General features: G+C 38.6%; 1 protein-coding gene across 4 annotated transcripts in view; it reads right to left on the bottom strand.

Annotated features, from left to right (window-relative positions):
• Positions 1–19,517, bottom strand: part of CDYL (chromodomain Y like) — a 103,939-nt gene that overhangs the window by 24,286 nt on the left and 60,136 nt on the right. The window contains exon 1 of one of the 4 annotated variants that reach the window (XM_040075811.2): positions 8,210–8,321. The exons of the other annotated variants lie outside the window; for them this stretch is intronic. The gene's annotated coding sequence lies outside the window, so the exon portion shown is untranslated. Of the gene's footprint in view, positions 1–8,209; positions 8,322–19,517 lie in introns of those variants that run through there. 4 annotated transcript variants of the gene reach the window in all.

Genomic DNA, 19,517 nt, shown 5'->3' with positions numbered 1-19,517 from the left:
CAAATAAGAATTAGCATTTTAAAAACACTTCCTGCTGTGAACCTATCTTCTAATATTTCAGTTCTGGGGCTACAAAATACCCTGCGATTGCGAACTAATTTTGCAAATGCAACACAATTTGTACTTTATACCACATCTGTGGACTAGTTTATTTTCACTACAGAAAACAGCCTGTGATGCAAACTCCTTATACTCTCCCAAAAAACATGAGAAAAACTTCTGCAGGTATCTGCAAGAGAAATAAGAGTGCCATTTCATTGATGCCATCAATCTGCAGTTTATCAATGCTTAGCTAGAGAAAAAAGGAATGAGAAAAGTCCCAGGAAAGAAAATGCAAACAGGATGTCCTGCTGAGGCAAGGAGGTACAGTGGGAGGTGGGAGGTAAAGGCATGCATCTGCTGAGGCTGCCACAGTCTGCACTAGGATGAAGCACGAACAGGGACAGTCAGAGAAGTGTGACTATTCATCACCTCCTCTTCACAAGCAGCGACTTCCCTGCCTGCTAGGTCCAGGCAACCAGAGTTCTGACTACAATAAATGCTACAGTAGACTATGAGGGAAAGGAAAAGGGACTAAAATTCAAGCTGAGGCTTCACAAATCTGTCTAACAAATGCTCCGGTAAGACCCCTGAAAATCTTGTTAGAGAGCGCCCTGATATCTCTGAGAATTATATTAGTGCAATATGTACTCAAAAAGCTGATTTGGGATTATTTAGTTGTCATCTTTGTCAGTCTTCTGAAGGACACAGAAAACAGTGCAAAGGATACAGACTCTAAAGCTGTTAGGAAAGATTTTATTCCTAAACTAAAAGCTATGGCAAACAGTAGATTTCACTGCAAAACACATTCCTTTCACATGCCATAACACATTGCCTATGCAGATATGGGTACTTATGGACATGGCTTAATGGTGGACTTGGCTATGCTGGGTTAAGATAAACTTAAAACCCTTTCCAACCTAAACGATTGTATGATTACCAGCTCATCAAACAATTTTGTTTCCAGACAGAGACTCAAACTGTTCCGCCTGGGTAGTTCTCTCACAACTGCTTCTCCCCAGGACAAGTCTTTCTCTGTGCATACTAGCCTGGAAGCAAAGCCTTTCCCTTCCTTTTAGGACGGTTAAGGTTTGAAGCTCAAAATTTCCCCTTCTTTTTCAGTCAGCTTATATACCTTCCCTGTAAAATAAGAAAGCCCAGTATGATGACCATGAAGCAGGAATTAATCAAACGCAGAAGTGGGCAAATAATGGATTTTGGCTCAGAGGGTAAATCGGAAACACAACAAACCTAAACAGGTGGTTCTTTTGTTTTGAGATTTACTCCTTCTATATATCAGTTTTCAAACTGTTCTGAAGTAAAAATACTGCTTCAGAACAGGGCCAGATGTTTATCTAATAAATTGCAGTAATTTGTAAATAGGATTCTATGGTTGGCTGTTTGAAGTTTTACTTTTGCTGCAATTTCTATTGCTAAAAGGAATTTTGCTTGTATCCATTCAGGAATAATATAATTTTAGCATTTAGTACTAGAGTTACTGTAGTAGTTTTAATTCTTTTGGTGTATGAACATGAATCCATAGTCTTCATGTTACTTGTAGCAAAAATAAATAAGAAACAATAAAATTTGCAAACACTAATGCCGCAGTTAATTCACTGTGTTCTCCTTGAGGAAGGTTAAAATTGAAGCAGAAGAAACCCAGCACTATATGCTACATTTAAAATTGATCATAACTTTAGTCCCACATGAGCTTAGCTAAAAGACTGAAATTATTTAACTGAAAATAAGTTTTCTTTGTGTGGTAAAGGGAAATCAGTGGCTTGAATTCAGGCCTGTGCTGTTTCTAGATCACCCTTTGAAAGGGTCTGTCAGTGATTTCACTCTCCTTTGGTAACTTAAAAAACTACATGTCAGCGGTCACAATGCGACTGGAAACAACAACTTATAACAATTATTTTCCTTTAAAAAACACCCCCTCTCCTGGCAGGATTTCACTACAAAAGTCAAAGCATTTGTCCCACACAGGCTCTCTAATGAGCTAGCACTGACAGCCCTGTAAGTCATACGACACAACAAAGCAAATAACCAGAACTCATAAGCAAAGAAAGTGAAGTGCAGTCCATTTAAAATAACGTACATCCACTGCTGTGCGTTGCAATCCACCTTACCAAATGTCCAAGAGCTGCCTTATAATGTCCTGATACAACCAAACACTTCAACAAGTAAACTCTAGTCAAACACAGAAAACAAAAATTCCCCCCATTTTGTGGCTCTCACAGATAAAAAAATGTTCTACAGCAACCCAAGCATCACCAGACACACGCACATTATTTTCAATGAAAAATTCGCTCATAAAACTCTTTTCCACTACATCTTTGACCAGCTAGAGTTATCAACATTTCTGATGTCCTGAGGGCAGGTACAAAAGCAGATGGCATTCTGACTCCATCACATTGCCTAAAATACCTTCTGTTCCACCAGATGACCCTCAGAGAAAATGTATCTCCATTTTGCAGTTCCTTGCTTTTACTCCTGCACACTGACACAACAGTTACTAGCTGGCACATTCTGTAACCTCAGAGCTACAGGTGTTTCTCAGTGACCCTGATGGATTCCACTGCATGTGAAAACAGTTCGATTGAATCAACAACGGCATCTGCAGTGCAGTCTGGGGGGGAAGGAGGATGGATTAGACGACAAAGGTCTTTTCCAACCCTATTTCCTAGCATTCTGTGATGCCTACGTAATCACACTGTGAAAATCTTAGGCATTTTTCTCCTGCTATCTAAAGGCAGTTGCCTTTCAATAAGCTGGAATACAAAGACAAGGTATCTGGATCCATGGTATCAGGTGCAGATTAGCAAACTGTGGACAGTGACAGTTGTATTCTCAGCTAACTGCTGCTTTCAGTTGCAATGGGGAGAGCACTGCCTATGTCCTTGAATCAACCCCAGAGGGAAAGAATCCTCTTCTGTGGAGAGGCCTGAATATTTGTCTGGGAAGCTACAACCACAGCTAGACTATATGTTTCTGCACCTCTGCCATAAAGTTTAGGGTCTCATGCTATGTAAAGTCTTTGTAAAAATGTTCCTATTGATTACAGTCTTCAGTCTGAAATGATAATTTCTGCAGTGATCTCAGTGCTGTAAAAATTACTCTTGGTTTACACATTATTTGCAAAATACTTCCAAATCAGAAGACTGGATCTATGACTGGGTACATGAAATGATAGCCTTCTAACAGTTTCAAAATAATGATGACAAAGATCGCCTGGAGTAAGAGGAAACGTCCAGATGATCAGATTAAAAATGACAATTCCATTTTTCTTCAAGAGTAAGGAACAAGAACAGCCATTCATCAGGGGAAACTGCTAATCTCCTTAGTTTCAGTACAACCAAAATACAGTCTAAATTAAATATGGGTGATGTTATTGGATAAACTTTGTGCAATATCTTTTGAAAGCCCAAGAAAGTTTATGGCTAACTCTACAAATCATTCTCTGAGATGACCTTTTGCGATGCTTGGCATTAAACTAGAATTTGGCAGGGCTACAGATAGAGAAGTAAAGCCAGTCTGTTTCCCCTAATATATTGGCATTCAAGTGTGGACCATGACATTGGGGTACTCTGGACTATCTGATAAAACAATAGCAAAAGTGGACATACACAGTTTAAGAGTGCCATGCTTCCCTGGCTTATGGCATTTATCGAGGTAGGATAACAACAGTTAATTTTTGAGGGCATTTTTTCCCTATTTTTTTGACTTATAGTGATTCTGCTACTGCCTGTTTCATCCAGCATTGCCCAGTGTTACTAGCTATTCATGAATGCTGGAAGTTAACTGATATACAAAGCATATGGGGGAGGGAAGGGGGAAATTAGTTTTCCATGAGTCTCAGCCAAAGCAGAGCCAGTTCTCTCTTGAGGAGCCTTCAGGTTCCTCCCTTTTTCCCTCCACTAAATCAAGGAATACTCTGTCAGGGAAAGATCCTCATGAGCCACAAGAGCATTCAGTAGCTGAACAAGAGTTGCAGGAGGGTGTTCCAGGCTGGCGCTGCTTCTGTCCCTCTGCCAGATCGCAGCAAATGTCCCAGGCTGGCAGGCAGGAGGTGATGGGCTCCCAGCGAGACGGGCATGGAAAGGACACAGCAAGGGCACAGAGACGTCCCTGTACAGCAAAGCGCAGGGTTACGTTAAAGAAAGATAAAAAAGGCTGATGAAACTAATCAAGGAGGAAGGAGGTGGACGGGAAAGGAGCTGAAGCAGAAAGAACACTTAGCTGTCTGCCAGCAGAGGCAGCCACAGCTGGCTGCAATTTGGTGAGCAGCCCCTTCCCCACCTGGTCTGCCCAGAGAGAGCCTCAGCTGCCCCAGGTCCAGCCATCCCAGAGCAAAAGCAGCTGGTTACAAAACTCAGTCACTTCAAAGCCAAACAAAACCCACCCACAAAACAAACAAAGTATCTTTTTAAGGACGGCTATTTCTATGCTGAGGAGATCTGTTTGCTAAAAAGGAGACTGCTTCCTCTGCTGTTAAGACTCATGCTAGTAGGAAACATCTGCAGGCATCATTATATTCATTTCCAAGCCAGACTGCTCAGTGTAGGCGATCTTCAGGCAACGTAATGGATAAAAAACGGAGAGGGTTTTGCTGAGTGTGCATACAGCCAAACATTTTTAGAAAGACTTAAAAGGTGGCCAACTCTGAACGGATTATAAATGATCATGATAGCAAAAGCACATCTCTGATACACGGGCCAAAGCTCTGTTAAATTGCAAATCATTGCACAAAGGCTTGTGTGAGGAGCAGATTATCGGCTCCTCAGCCTTTGACAGCAAAGATACTCAGAAAGCAACCTGCAGAGCAACACATGACATTCTCGGGATATGGGGATTCCTGACATCCCACACATTTCTACCATATAATTTCCTCTGGTGCAAGCCCAACAGTCACTGCAGAACTTTCTGCTATTGACATTTTCCTTTCCTTTATTCTCTAGTAATTTGAGTTTGGATAACAAGTAATGAGCCTGAGGTTTTTGCCCCTCCTCTTCTTAAAAGACTAACATTTCAAGCCAATAAAGTTTCATCACTCTCACAAAGTTTAAATACTGCAAGTAAGATGGCTAAAAACAAAGCCAGCCCCCAAAAAAGTGACATATAGCAATGACTCCCTGTTACATTTTCAATGAAAAACTAACCATCAGGCATTGCATTGCAAGTTCACCTGTGTGAACACACACACTAAGTTCTTTGTAAACCTTTCCTGGAAAACATGCTCCTTTGTCTATAATACTAAGATGTTAATTTGCAGTGAAAAATGTTCCCTCCCATCTGCCTAAGCAAAGCTGCATTTATGATTCAAAAGAATCAATTATTGTTAAATTCAGTTTCTGTAGAGAAACTGAATTTTGCCAGTGTAATTGATTCATGTACTATGCGGATTTTAGTATTAAACTTCATTAAAGTAATTTAAAATTGTCTAATTTAAATTTAAAACCTATATTTCAAAAACAGCTCTTGTTATCTCTTAGTAAAGGCTCATTTCTTGTTTAATTTAACAATGTGAACACTTAAAGATGTATTTTCTTTTACAAAATATGAGTAAATACATGTAAGAAAAAAATGGCATATAATGAAGTGTAAACAACCAGAAACACATATTTTTCAGTTTATATACATTAATCTCCAAATTGATACATCTTGAAAATTAGTCATTCAAATCGAGTATTCACATCCCTATTGAAAGTTCCAGGTGCTGAAATTTCATAAAATAATAAATAAATAAAACAAATAAAACATTTAAGAGTAGTCCATGAGCATATACATGAGATTTAGAGCAAAAAAGGCCAGTGCAACTTGTAACACTTGCCAGACCATAACCTCACAAGAGGGTAAGAATAAGCAACATTAAGGCAGCACCAAGGTTAGGCAAGTTCCAACCACTACAGCATTGAAGAATAAAATATTACTTCTGCTGCACTGGTAACAACTGCAATAAAATGAATGTAACAGAATCCTGGGTATTTCAGGCAAACCCATCTGGTAAAATAGAGTGTTTGTCTACAGAATTCCTTTGGTTTGTAACAATGTACAATGTTTTGAGAGAAAGATACACAGACAAAGAAAATAAATACCCTCCAAGCTTTAAAATATTTGTGTTTCAGCTGTTCATCTGTCTCACAATTTAAAATGTCTAACAATGGTTGCAAGAGCAAAAAAACACAAATAGAGACCAACCACAAACACTGACATCCTACAGAAATCTAAATATTTTAAAGATAGAACCAAGACAAAACACAGCATATCTTTCTGTAGACCTAGACAATAAAATTGACTGGCAGAAAAATGGGACTGTGGAACAGCAAGCATCAGATGAAGCAGAGTGTCTTCTGCTCAGGAAACTTAGACAGGTTTGAGCGAATAAGCTTTCAAAGTAGGAAATGTTTTACAGAAATCTGCACTCAGTGAAGCCTACGGCGCTCTTACATAGCATTCCTTGCTGTCTTACAGATTTTGCTGCTCAAATCCTCTCAAGTAATTTGGAAATCAAAGAGTAACATTCTCTGCAGGTTTCATTTCTATCCCACTACCGTTCCCTATGACTTTTCACCTCACAACAAGTAAAAAACTGTTACACAGTAAGAGCCAAAAACATGGACAAAAAAAAAATCTATTAGTATCAAAACATAAACCCATGCTATGGGGATTGTATTGAAAAGCTAAAACATCGGGGAAGAAAAAGAGAAGATAATATACAAAGAAATAAAAAGTATAAATCTGAACTTAGTTCTGAGGTATCATACAATTTTTTTTATTTTTTGTTTGGGTAGCAACAAACATAGAGTAGTGTCATAGTATCTGCCTCTACTGTAAAGGAATAAACTCACTTTAAAGGAAAAAAGGGACAGAGGTGTTCCAAAAGCACCCTCAAACACATCCACATAATCACAAGTAAAATTCCACTTCTTATTAAAAACACAAAATAGGGCTTTGAAGAAATATTATCTCTTTTATAGAGAGATCAGAATATGGTAAATTATTCTGCATTATTATAAAACAATTCACTATCAGAAGTATGCAACTATGAGAAAAATCACACATGCCAGTGATCTTAATGAAAATTCATGCTGGAAATGAGCAAAGAATCTCCGCAAGAAAGAACATACCTATATACTCCAAAACATAAGATAGGCTACCTGATACTGAAAGAATACTATGTCCTTGGCATTGGCTTATTTTAAGCCAAAAAAAAAAAAATCTCAGGAATGCTACAATTAATTACCCATTATAGCAGGTTACCGGAAGAAGTTTATAAAATTGTTAAGTTTATAATCTGTAAGGTAAACAAAACGGCCTTTACCTCCCAGTTAGAGCCATCTATTTTATCTTTATAATATGTACTGAAACAAGCTCAGAAAAGTAATTTCAAAAGTGTAATGGGAAAGCACTGATGAGATGCTCTCAAAAAATAGTGGAAAAATTCTCTTTTTCTCTTTTTTGAAGCACTCTTAGTTTTTTAAGGTGACAAGTCATTCAATTATTTGCTACTGAGCCTTTCTCCCATGAGTTTTTCAATCACCTGAGAAAAATCATGAGAAGACTAAAAGAAACAGAAGAAATTACTCTTCACAGCATATTAACTGTCTCCATAAAACGTAGGGATTTAGATCAGCCTGATGCTTTTGTATCACTTACAAGCAACCTGATGAGCTTTCTTAAGGACTTCATGTTGATTTTAGATCCCTGGCATGATCAGACAGAAGAGCTGAGAAGCAGGTATTTTCTATACACTTAACAAACACACACTTGGGATATCTTATTATCCTAACCTTTAGTAACATACCAAAAAAAACCCCAAAAAACCAACCAAACAAACAAAAAAACCCCCCCCACAAACAAAAAAAAACCCACAAACAAACAAAAAAGACTCAACCAATTAATAAAATACCTCACCAAATTCATCAAATTATATAATCTTAAATTTACAGTAGAGATATGGAGACTATTCCCTTTTAGATTTACTCATGTTATTAATTCAGAGCAGCAGACTCAAGCAATGAATTCTCCCCAAGTTAGGCAAAAACCCCTCAAACACTTCATTCTATAGTCTGTCCAGTAAATTCTGTGGGCAAAATTTACTGCTGGCCACTCTCTTTCCCATGCATCCCAGGACAACACACTGCTGGCTCATGGTCAACTTGTCACCCACCAAGACTCCGAGACCCTTCTCCACAGAGCTGTTCTCCAGAGGCCCAGCCCCCAGCCTGTGCTGGTACTTGGGGTTATTCCTACCCAGGTGCAGGACCTTGCACTTCCCCTTGTTGAACCTCATTAGGCTCCTCTCTGCCCAACTCTCCAGTCAATCAAGGTCCTGCTGAATGGCAGAACAGCCTTCAGGTGCGTCAGCCACTCCACAGTTTTGTCAGGAAAGTTACTGAGGGTGCATTCCATCCCTCCATCCAGGTCATTCACAAACAAGCTGGGTAAGACTGCAGCCAGTACTCCCTGGGGAACACCACTGACTATAGGCCTCCTACGAGTTTCTACCTATATTATTACCTCTAGACCACAAAAGCTGCCAATTAGCTTGGGTATGTGTTACATCAGTAGCCATCCTGTTCTGTGCATGTACAAAGCAGGAGTCTCTGAAGCAGTCATTCCAGAACTAGACATCAGTTTGTGGAATTTTATGGGGCAGGTAATATTAGACAAAGTGAATGTTAGACCCAATTAAGTTCGTTTTCCACATCATCTCAAATATTTCTACTGGTATGTGTACACATCACCACAAATTTCACTGCCAAATAAATATACAAATATTTCATCTTACAAAATCCACCTTTAAGAATTCTATTATACCACTTCCCTTCTCAGGTGCACTAGAAGGAAGCTACCCCACTGCAGCTTTCACACAGCAGTAGTTAAGATTTGCTGCTGTCAAAAGAAAAAGCAAACCTACAATTGCAAACCACAAGAGGCCCTAAATTAAGTATTTCTGATCAGCCTGTATATGAAGACCATTTTCTCATTTACACAGTGAGCCAGAATACCTTTTCTGTGACTGTCCAATGTCAAAAGTATCACTCTATACTCCAAACCTTCTGGACGACTATCTCTTATGAAGTATATTGCTCTTGAGGGCATTTTGCCTCTTTCTTCCAGCAAACTGTTACCTCTTAGAGAACTATAAAGATACTTGTAAACATCCTGTGATAGCCCATAAACTGCAGACTATATTTAAAAGTTGAGACATGCATTTTTATTTGTCAAACTCTTGCACAAACACTTGAAATTAGGTGGTCTTTACTGGTATCTTGAAAAGAAAATATAAAGGAACAAAACTACCAACATTTTTATTAAGCACAGAGAATTTACCTTTAAATTTAACAATGAAGTATTCTAATCCATTTTAGTGGTGACCCCGTGAAGTTGGTTCTTTAAAAGCCTGAGGTCGTATTTACCTTGCAAACAAGAAACACCCAACACAGGCTAGATTTGTCAACTTTCTAGAATATGTTTAAAACCAGAAAGAGTCAAAGGTTTTCAGGAAAGTCTCAGGTAATGCTTCACTGCTTCTGGCATTAAATAGGTCCAAATAAATAATTTTAACAGTCTTAAAGTGAAAAGCATGCATTTTCAAGCCAAGGACAAGTGGATTTTTAGAATACACATGCTGTTTCTTTAAGCCTGAGACAGGAAGCCAGAGCCCAGACAGGAAAAGTTCTTAGCAGAATTCACTTAACTGAAGCTCTGCCAGCTTATAATTAGTGACCTCACTCATTATGATTTGTTCTTTCTTTTTATATCTTAACCAGGCAATTGTTTGACCAAAAACATTTTCCATAATTCTGTACAGCTAGCAAACAAAATGAAACTAGAAGATAACTTTTTTTGTATGATGTCAAGCTAGAAGTGATAAAATTAATGTGGAAGTAATTATTTCAATACATATTCTAGTATTATACAAATCTGTGAGATCTTCTGAGAATGTGTATTTCCCTCCACATATTCACATACCTAGAGCCCAAGTGATCTATAAATCATTTACCTTCACATGGAAAAAGAGATTAAAATAACTATAGCACCATTTTAAAAGAAAGGATGAGGATGACTGGGAAATATGTGGGAAAAGAAAGGACTGTCACCGTGAAATGAGGAGGAACAAGCATAGAACTCAGATTATTCAAATGTTTTGCATAATTTTCTGGAAAGTCTAGAGATAAAAATGAAACAAAGTGCAACTGATTCAGCAGTGTCAACTACTGAAACTGCAGGTCACTGTGCAATAAGAATCAGTACACTACAAACACTGGGAATTGTGTGGAGAAAAAAAAAATTGTAAAAGTAAGAAAGAAGTGAATTTGCTGCATGCTGTAAATATCTGCAAACAACATCACCTGACCAGTCTGAGTCAGCAATGCATAGCAAAGACAGTTACAGATCTTGGGCAGCTGATCTTTAAAACTGGAGTTATCTTTAAAATCTGATAGGCAAAACATTTAGAATTTTCAGCTGATTCAGGAACAGCACACACTTCAATTTAAACTTGATCAAAGTTAGAGACATGCATAAATAAAAGCAGCCCAAGGTTGCCCTTGATAGTGGGATGCACAAACCACATGTGGGGCAGTTCAGGGGGTTGCCTTCACCCAGAGGTCATGCAGAGGGAGGGGGGAGTGGTTCCCAACTTCCAAGTAGGTCACAAGGCTACTCTGGTTCTACAGAGAAGGAAGGTAGGGCAGTGAGCACAGCCAGTCCTGTAAGGAGACAGCAAAATGCTGGGCCTTTCTGGTGCTAGTTAGAAAACCATAACCATAATCTAGGAAACTCACTGAGGAAAAAGAAAAAAGGAGAAAACCAAAAAGAAAAAAATAAATACATTTTCTTGCCATAGCGGAATATATATTGGTGCAATGAAAGCTAATAAGGTATCAAGCTGCACTGTGAACTATATGAGCTGTCTTTAGCACCTTTTTAGCTTTACAAGGATAAAATTAGGAAGTCTTCAGACTCTAGAAAGTCTCACAGGTGCTAACGTCACCCCCAAGTTTGAGAAACAACAAAACGAGGTTAGAAAGTCTCAGAAGGTCATAGATGCTGGATTAGACAAGCCTGGCCAAAAAGCTGTGCTGTGACAGATCAGGAGGGTCACTGGGATGCTGGTTATAGGAACTGATGGGGGGACGACACTGGTGTAACCCTCCCCAGTGGAAGTATTATGTTTCCCCCAGTAAATATACTTGGACCACTGCTGTTATTTTTTCAATAACATTTTGGCTCCTACTCTTGGCCATCCAATTTTGAAAAGACACAGTCTCCAGCCCCCCAAAAAACCACAACACAAGTCACCACCAGCACAACCACCACACACACCTACAACCAACCTCTACAGGTTGACTGAAAACAAGTAAAAATCCTTATGATAAGGGGTAAAGAGGAAAGAAAAGAGAATAGATGCTTTTTGAGACTGGTGTCTCAAACAAGGAATTATTCAAAAGGATAACAACCACTGGAAGATGAGAGAACCAAAGTACATGAATAATTGAAAAATACATGAAGAAATTCACACACTATCAAACTAAAACTACTTTTCAAGTCAAAGGTCTGCCTTGGGCCCAATTCTAGCCATTACTTTTATCATGGGTTGGCACAATTTTGTTTTCTAGTTATAGAAAAATGTGAGATATTTTTCCCTGCCCTAACCGTGGAGTTGTTTGGGGAGGAGAACAGGGACCTATCAAAAAGCTAGCCGGGATATTAGCAGCTAAGTTAACCAATGGCAAATGTTGATGTGACTTTGGAGGGGACATTTAAAACTAATCTGCTGCTGATCGCTCTCTCTCTCGCTTCAGAATCAGCCATGAGGTAACATCATGGGCAGCAGACGGCCCTGGGTCAGGCTCTGCTGCCCCTCTGGGCGGCCGGGCTGGGCTCAGCCGGGCCTCCGAGGGCTGCTGCCCGCACAGGGAGGGCCTGGGCCGGCTGAGCCCCTTTCCCCTGCCACGGCAGGGAAGGGAGGCGGCTGCAGTTCGGCAGTGCTGGCCACGTGCTCAGACTGCGGCAGAAAGGGTCAAAACGTGGCCCAGGGTAATCACCGCTGGCAGCAAAGAAAGAAAGCCTGCAGCTTCATAACAACTCTGAGCTGAGCCACCCTGGATGAGACCGAGACTGGATGAGATGTCCGAAAGGACATCTACCAACTTCTTCCATCAGCATAGCTTTGCATTTTCTTCAGCTCTTGCAGCTTCGCGTGGCCTTTGCAAGCCCGAACAGATTTAACCCTTTTCTAGCAACATGGAACTTTTAAAGCACAATTCTTCCTCGAGAGAAAGAAGAAAGAAAATCAGAAAGTACAAAGAAATAGACACTACATGAAATCAGTTAGATTAGAAGTGAAAGAACTAATAATATTGGAATAGGATTGAAGTGGGCATTTTTAACCAGACTTTTCTAAGGTCAATTATGATGAAATGAACTGCTCTTTGCAGCATCTTAGTATTATTTGCGTAGAATGCTATTCTAATCAAAATTAAGGACTGATGTAACTGAGATTTATTTAGGAACTTTGAAGCCCCTGCTCTTGGGTTAAAAAGAGGTCTCAGCCTTTGAGACAAATACGATTTTAGACTAGAAGAAGTATTTGTAAATAGTACCCCAGATACACTGAAGCTCTGATGATAGAACATCACACTCTGCGAAAACTCCGGGCGGCAGCAGATGTGTGACGTTGGGAGCACTGGACTATTTTGTCTTGTGGCAAACGTCTTCATAAAAGATCTTAGAAAGACTCTTCTCCTAAAGTAATGAGTGGTTATGTGTAAATAGTGACTGAAAATCCTAAATTGTATCTTTCTATGTTGTTCAATAAGAAAATTAATAGTTTGTGAGAGGAAAGAAGCGTGTTTTAAAGCATCATTCTGTTTTAGTTTGAGTTTTTCTTTTTCTCAACTTTTTTTTCTCATTCTTTTAATATATGTTAATAAAACTATTTTTGTTCATTTTTAAGCTTAAGCCTGCTTTTTTTTTTTTAATCCTAATCTCTCCCTCCCACAAAAAAGAAACTTAATACTCAAACCCCTACATTAATTGGTGTTTCCGCCCGGTTTTATTAAATTAAAACCATTACAACTTTTTATTCAAGACTCAGATGACGGAAGAGAAACTACACTCGTGAAATTAACAGATTACATCAAATTGGAAGGACTGCAAATGTTTAGAAGGGAAGTATCACATTTCTAAATTATATTGCTGAATTTGAAAGACAGCTTGAAAAGAGAATTTTTGTTGTATGGAAGAAAAATAAAACTTGCATTAAAAGTATGGAATAACAGACTCTGGAGCAGAACATGGCAAAGTTTATTGGGATTTATAATCAATCATGAAGTCTACACCCATTAACAATGTTAACGTATAAAAGAAGGCAACACCCAATTCAGAGGCACATTGACAAGGAAATTTTACATGTGCAAATGATGATACATTCTACTAATTATCTGCTGAAACAATCCAGTTTTGAGAAATGTACCTGAAAAGAGATACATTGGACTGTTCACGGATGATCAACAAAGTTAAGAGATTTAAAAACAATATGTAAGAGGAAAGATTAACAGGTTAGGGTCTTTTTAGTCCATAAGGAGTAAGTATCGAGATCTGACACAACATGTGCAAGTCAGACATTAATTGTCGGAAGAATCACTACTGAATGGCATTGGCTGGACCAGTACCTATTAGAATATACTGAGGAAAGAAAAGAAGTGGACTTTCCTAATAAAAGCACTATGAAAGACGAGGCAGAGATGGTTTAATTTCCATTATGGGTGTATTTTAGGAACCAATCAGGCAACCTGTGTCAGGGAAAACAAATACTCAATTCTGCCTTAGTACAAGAATGGACTAATACAATCAGTATCTCCTTGAGTCCAAGCTGTAGCCCATACAAAATCACTGACTATTAAAAATAAATTCTGCTTTCCACATGCATAGTTCGAGTTTCAATGCTATTGTATTTTGAACGAAGGCCAATATTTATTGCTTCAGTGACATGTTGTTCTACACAGCTCTTAAACTTTAGATGTTTGGTATTTCTAACTGGAGAAAACGTGTTGGAGTAACAGGCTTACTATAAACAGATACCATATTGCCAGTTTGAATCTATTGGTAGAAATCAGCACCACTAAAGACAGAGCCAGTATGGACATTAACTCCCTGAGAGATCTAATTCTACTCTAGAGCATACACCACAGAATTGCCCCCTGGTAAAAACACCTGCTTGAAAGTTCCTAATTGACCTCTCAAATTCTCCATATTTGTAACAAAGACTGGAAGGCTACATGTCCAAATAATCAAATAATTCAAGCATGAGTAATACTTAACAAGGTCTGAATACAGTTTACAAGCTCGATTTGACTCTGCTGGGGTAGATGGGAGATTCTCAGATCTAAGTCCCTCTTTTCCCTCTGAAATCAGATTTCCAATGCTGAAACTTAACAAGTAAAAACTATTCCAATTTAGGTTCCTGCAGTTTATGTAGGATGGCATGACACATTAGAAAGAAGCACTTAACAAGAGCTGACGATCATGTTGCATTTAACTACCATACATCCCTGCAGAAGCACAACCAGATTATTGTTGGAGGTGCACATTAAGGTATGTGGGGCAATGGAAAGATGTAACCAATGAAATTTTGACATTAGGTTAAAATAAGAGTTCACAAAGAGGTAAGCCAAGTACTTGAACAAATGTCCCTGCAAATATTTTAAACAAGCCCTGAGCAACCTACTCAAGGACATCAAAATGTATGATGAAAAGCAAAACAAAAAACCCCAGAACTTTAGGCACACAATAAAATCACATAATTTTTTCAATAACCAAATACAACCCAACATATCCTGTTCATTGAGCTAACTGCTAGATCTTGGTAATTATTCTTATTACAAAGCTGAGTAAAGAATAGCGACATATTTACCTGTTAAATACTGCCTTTTAAAATTTGTTTAGCTTCTATCTCTCTATGACCTGCTATCACATTATTCTAAATTAAGTCAAAAGGCAATTTCCCTCATCAGTTCCAAAAAGTTACACAGACTAATGGCCCAGGCCACATTTTGCTGGGTCTGAATTACAAACTTCTCATCTGAGGCAAAGGTTTGAATCAGGTATCTTCATTCTTATCATCCACAGGGACACAGCTGCCAATGCAAAGAATGGAAATGGCTAAACTAAACTGTCATTAAAAAGGCTTTTTGTTAGCTGAGTTGAGATAAAGAGCAATCCATCCATGGCTGCAAGAGTTCAGGTTTCTATGTTCATATATTACATATTGCCAGTATTTAAAGAAGTTGCTTAGTGACACTGATTTCATCTATAAGGGGGTAGCAGACAGGTCTACTGCATCAGGTTATGGGTAACTCAGAGACTGTTAATTAGAGGGCCTCAAAGTCATCTCTGTATCTCTACTTGTTGTAATAAGGGCTTTTGCTCAGTGAAGAAATCAGCTTTGCCAACTCTCCCCACTTTATCAGCTACTTTTAGGAGGAAAATAAGCAAAACTAAACCTATTCAAAATACGCCTAGGGCATGCTTCACTAAGTAGCACTGCCAGTCTCAAGGTCCTGCCTTGCCCAGTTGCCTGCTGGTTTCAGTCCATGCTCAGTCCCTTTAAATAGGCCGTTACAAATTAAAGGATATGGACAAGAACAAGCAGTCAAAACCATGGAGTGATAAGCGGGGCAGATAGAAAGAAAAAAGACATTGTGCAAGCAAGTGTAGAGAAGCACTTCTACTTAATGTTTAACCACAGTACTTAATAGGGGGGAAAGTATGGCTTGGGCTAGGTTGCCTAATAGAAACCTGTGGCTGTATTTCTCCTCCTTTTCAAGAAAGCAGTACAGAATGAAGACTTTGAAGAGGCTGCACACAACAGACTGAATGAAACTGAAGAAGACACTTAAAATTTTCCTTACTTTCGCAGAACTTCGCAGCCTAGACAATGCAAAGAAGGGAAAAAAAAAAACCAAAAAACCAAAAAAACCTGCGTGTTTGTGAGACCTTCCATCTCAAAATCTATTCACACTGGATCTCCCTACAGGTATATTTCCTATTAAAAGAGCTTGCTTGACCTGATACATTTAAAATTAAGAAGTCTCTCTGGTGATATGCTAGTCTACAGACAATTGCAACAAAAATCACAAAAAGATCCCATCAAAACAAAATCCCCAATCCTTTTTTCATTAAAGGGGGAAATAGCAATTTCAAAAATCCTCACTCATCTCTTGTATTTATCAAGCCCCTTACACTCCTGAGCTTTCACATCCAAGAGAAAGTCCGGAGTTTGAGCTGCAGAGGTCTACCAAGCTATCATATAAGTCCAGCTCTACTCTCATCCTCAGCTGAGATGGAGGCTAAAGGAAGAAATTACAAACGGCAAAGGCAAGCCCTTTATTAGGTTGACCTCAGCTGAAGTTTTAATAACCAGCCTACACAGTTTTTCACTGTCAGCATACTCAGGCATTCAGGGAGGCGTAACAATCTGCACAGGTCTTGGTGGGATGAGCAGAGGTTGCAAGAAGGAAGTGTTTGGAGGGCACATTACCAAAGCTGGACTATGTGTACACGACTGAAACATAAGCTGCTTTTCTGCAAGCAAGCTCTTTTAATAGGAATCGAGTTTATTTATTTATTCAGAAGCAGATGGCATCCTCTCAAGATGTTATGCAGAACATGACACACAAAACAAGTATTTTCATCTGAGCATATTTTTTCTAATCAACTCCCTGCTATTCATCATTAAGTGACAAACAAAAATTTAGTCTCCAGAGTCTGATAATACTCTAGGGTAACTGAAGCTAACTCAGGATACAGCAGTAAGTGATGAAATGTGATGACTTGTAATGCACTGGAGTGTGGACTAGATGACCTCAGTGTCTTTTGTCTTAAAATGATATACAAAAGCATTCCAACTGCGGGAAAAAATATTACAAATTGCAGTCTCCGTGCTGATAAGCACATTTGATAGACAAGCCCCATGACCTATGGTTACTCAGAAGTGCCTAACACGATTTTTTGCATTTGTATAGAAAACAAAAGGCAAGAAATCTTGTCATAGAGTGTTAGTAATACTGCTATGCAATCACTGTATTGTAGGATTCTGTGTGACATTGCTGACAGGTTTCATACAAAGTTTTTATGCAATTTCTGCTGAATCTCCATTCATTGCAAAGCCTAAGCAACCACCACAAAGACTTGTAGAAGGATATCATGTTAAAGAAAACATTATCACTTCATGCTGACAAAACACAATTTAGAAGGAAGTCAAGTACTATCAAATACTACCCTCTCTCCTGACCCTTCCTACTCCACACCTCAACTCAGATACCATTGTGCACCGCCTTTGAGAGATAATACATGTTCTCTTTTTAATAGGGAAGTCATACATATCCAAGTGTATTGATGTATTGAGGTTAATTTGCCACAGAGTGGTATAATGCATTACACTAAAAGTGACTCATCCTCTCATTACAGCCTCATACAACACATAATTAAAATATAAGGGACTCCCACAAACTAAAGTAATTTTAGAATTCTTTGCATGAAGAATGCAACCAGTCCCAATATTTTCTAATAATTTAACAATTTACTGGTTTTATTTTTAAAAAAGAGCACATTGGAAGAATACTAATGCTCAAGGAATATGTAAATTATGTACTTTACCAAGGTGGTTCAAATTCAGCAGTCATTGAAATCACATTAAATTTCTAAGGTCCCTGACTTCTCCTGCCAGTATTTCCAGTTTCTTTTCAATGCCTCCCCTGTACCCCTACCTGAGATGATCAGCTTCCACTCTCTGTCAAAGGAGGTCCTTCCCACTCCTCTTCCCTATGCCTTTCATTTCTTCCATTGGAAAGGCAGGGGAAGGGAACAACATGAGGATTTGGCCTGCACTTGGTCCCATCTCTTTGGGAAAGGGCAGAAGACTCCAAGAATGGATCCTCTGGGACCAACTCAGCCTGTGACCTGACTGTTGGGATGAACTACTATATAGAGTTAAAGATGATAAACAAAACAACAACAACAAAACCCATAAACAACAACAACAAACCCCCACCACCAACAAAAACAATCAATCAAAAAAAGTTGTATCTTTTCTCGAAATTACTTCATCACAAGGTAACTTGTACCCAAAGTTCTCATGATAAAGAATGATAAAATTTACAAAATTGTAGTAGTATTATGAAGAAATTTTGTCATCCTCTTTCTCTTCTTATATTTATAAGGGTAAATTGAGTAGGTAAATCTAAACTAGTTTCAATGTGAACATTCCATTTATAAAAGCTAGGTTTTATTCACACGTGCGTCATTCTCATTTTTAAGAGTTTTAGGGCCATTATTATTTGGATGGTTTTGCCCTACTCAAATGTCCTTCTGAAGATTAGCCTGCATCCTTACTTTCCCCCTGTGCTACCTCCAAAATGCTGAAGAGACTTAGCAGGTACCTAAATATCACTGGAGGTTGGAAAAGAACACTGAAAATTCAATTTTACATACTTGTACCGTTTCTTTTCCTATAGTTTTTCACACTGAAAACTATTACCAAGCACCGCCAACTGGTCTGATTTTGTGTTCTCTGTCCCCTTTTGGGAAAGAGACAACAGCTGAGATGATGATTGAGCTCCAACAGCTCCATATCAAGGAGCTACCAAGTTTCAATCTCTCTCTACAGCCTGGCTCTCCCACAACTAATCCCATGGAAATGCAGCCAACTAGCATCTCAGTGCTAGTGAAAACCTAACAAACCAGCTGGTAAGGGCTATTCAAACCTGTTCTTAACTTTTTCCTAAAACAAAACAAACCACAAAAAAACCAAAAACAAAACCCAAAAAACCAAAAAACCACACACACACAAAAAAACCCACCCCACAACCCCCCCCCAAAAAAACACCACCCCCCCCAAAAAAAACCAAACCAAAAAAACCACACACAAAAAACGCAACAAAAAAACATACCCAAAAAACCCCTCCAAAAAGCCCCAAACCAAATTCTGAATGTGCATCTCATGAGATACTAAGATATACTAAGATAAAGAAAAGATGAAGACTTGGGCATCTGGGCCTCCTGCCCTTAAGTTAGTAGTAAAACCCACTTGCTGAGTGAGAGATTTCCTGTGTTTTCAGAGATTAACCTGGTTACTACTTTTGAGTGTGAAAAAAGATATAGTTGGAAAAACTAATGGTTACAGCAAATTATGTAACTTATATATAAAAATGTAATGAATGAAAAAATAATTCCTTCAGGGAGCTGGAAGGATGCTGCTGTTCTTTCTAGTACTGTAATTGACAAAGACAATAACAAAAAGCATTTCCCCCCTTATCTACCGTAACTGAGATACTGAAATCAAGGGAGTTATTTTTTGGCTTTAGCCTTTTACTTGATCCCTGATGAGAATAAAAATTAGTTGGGATCCCTGCGCTAACTAGGGATATTACAATTTACTGTGATTATAAAAATTCAGAAGTGAAGGA

The sequence above is a fragment of the Hirundo rustica genome, chromosome 1 (assembly GCF_015227805.2).
Source record: "Hirundo rustica isolate bHirRus1 chromosome 1, bHirRus1.pri.v3, whole genome shotgun sequence".
NCBI lineage: Eukaryota > Metazoa > Chordata > Aves > Passeriformes > Hirundinidae > Hirundo > Hirundo rustica.
The sequence above is the reverse complement of the archived record's forward strand: the minus strand, read 5'-3'. Positions and strand labels throughout refer to the sequence as shown.